Source organism: Bison bison, unplaced genomic scaffold (assembly GCF_000754665.1).
Source record: "Bison bison bison isolate TAMUID 2011002044 unplaced genomic scaffold, Bison_UMD1.0 scf7180017864351, whole genome shotgun sequence".
Classification (NCBI taxonomy): Eukaryota; Metazoa; Chordata; class Mammalia; order Artiodactyla; family Bovidae; genus Bison; species Bison bison.
Genome location: NW_011494923.1, coordinates 894,726 through 897,143, shown reverse-complemented (window position 1 = coordinate 897,143; position 2,418 = coordinate 894,726).

The window sequence follows — 2,418 nt, the reverse complement described above, 5'->3', positions numbered from 1 at the left end:
AGAGGAAAGTGAAAAAGTTGGCTTAAAGCTCAACATTCAGAAAACTAAGATCATGGCATCTGGTCCCATTACTTCATGGCAAATAGATGGGGAAACAGTGGAAACAGTCACTGACTTTATTTTGGGGGGCTCCAAAATCACTGCAGATAGTGATTGCAGCCATGAAATTAAAAGATGTTTATTCCTTGGAAGGAAACTTATGACCAACCTAGACAGCATATTAACAAGCGGAGACATTATTTTGTCCACAAAGGTCCATCTACTCAAGGCTATGGTTTTCCCAGTAGTCATGTATGGTTGTGAGTGTTGGACCATAAAGAAGGCCGAGCACTGAAGAATTTATGCTTTTGAACTATGGTGATGGAGAACTCTTGAGAGTCCCTTGGACTGCAAGGATATCAAACCAGTCAATCCTAAGGAAATCAGTCCTGAATATTCATTGGAAGGACTGATGCTGAAGCTGAAACTCCAATACTTTGGCCACCTGATGTGAAGAGCTGACTCATTGGAAAAGACCCTGATGTTGGGAAAGTTTGAAGGCAGAAGGAGAAGGGGACGACCGAGGATGAGATGGTTAGATGGCATCACCGACTCAATGGACATGGGTTTAGGTGTACTCCGGGAGTTGGTGATGGACAGGGAGGCCTGGCATGCTGCAGTTTATGTGGTCACAAAGAGTCAGACATGACTGAGCGACTGAACTGAATATACATCTACCAAATGTATATTATGCTTTTTAATGAATCTGTCTCTTGATGACCGCATAACAAAATCAATTCAACTAGTCTCAGTCAGTCTCTGATCTATCTATAAGTTTATCTCTTCTGACCATTAAATGAGATCATGCATTTAAAGCACTTGCTTATAGTAGTCATTTAATAAATATCAATACATAATTAGTATAAAAATAGCATAAACATCCTATTAACATGCAGTTAAATGTATTTACATGTGGATACCATCATTTCAATTATTTTAATACCCTTGCATTTTTAGCTATGTCAAATTAACCTAAAATATTTATGTTTTCTTCAAAAACTGATAAAGGTTATTAAAGATTATTAAATTTTCCAGATTCTATTCCTTTTCATGGGACAAAGGAAAAACATGGCTACCTTAAGATTCGCATTTCCATAGCACTACCATATCCGAAAGTTGGTCAGTGTATCCACACATATAACAGCACAAGTAGTACTTGCCTAAAACACAAATCAATCCACTATCTATGTATAGACCCTGGACATTGTTTTTTAGAAATCCCAAGAATATAACATCTCAACAAATACCTTTATCTTCTTAATATCTGAAATTCTAGAATTTTATCCCTCCTATCGTATTCTCCCTCCTATCTTATTCAAATACTCCTGAAAAACATACTTCCAATCTAATCATTGGCCTTTCAAACTTATTCTTGTCTATAATCATGGTTTTGACTAGCTGCTTCCCCTGACACAGACAGCCTCATAATACAGGTGACTTGTCCACTCCTCTTTGCCTGGGTACTTACAATGCAATGTAAGCCCTTTGAAATGATTAAACAGCAGTGATACTGCTCACACTATGAACTAAATGCCTTTATTTCTATGTTTTATTATCACATTTTATAAGTAAATATATATGTATATTTTAAAGATCTTGAAAAATGCAAGTCAAAAAAATTAAGTATAATCTTTTGCTCAGAGATATCCTATGTGAATAAGATCAAAGAACTCATACCCTGCTATTTTCATATATCAGTAGTATTTTCCCTGAAGATTAAGTATTTTTATAAGTAACTGTTCTAGTGAATGTGTAGCATTCATTCACATGTCTGTGCTATAATTGTTTTCAACAACTACATTGTTGATGCTAATTTTTCCATATAACAATATATTTATAAATAAACAATGAGAATTTATGTATTACTTTAAAGTAGCTTTCCAAGAAGGGAACTCTTGATCCAAAGTTAATAAATCTACTTTTACTAAGTGCTTTATTTTGCTTTTCACGAAGATCGTAGACGTTAACTTTAAATAAGATAACCATTTAAAGACGTTCCAGTAATACTTATTTTTAGTTTAATGGAATATACTTAGTTCACGTTCATTGAAGAAAATGTAGAAAATATAGGGGAAAATCAAAAGTTCTACTGAAAAATTTAAGAAGAGATAAGAACGCCTTCTTCAGCAATCAATGCAAAGAAATAGAGGAAAACAACAGAATGGGAAAGACTAGAGATCTCTTCAAGAAAATCAGAGATACCAAAGGAACATTTCATGCAAAGATGGGCTCCATAAAGGACAGAAATGGTATGGACCTAACAGAAGCAGAAGATACTAAGAAAAGATGGCAAGAATACACAGAAGAACTGTACAAAAAAGATCTTCATGACCCAGATAATCACGATGGTGTGATCACTGACCTAGAGCCAGACATCCT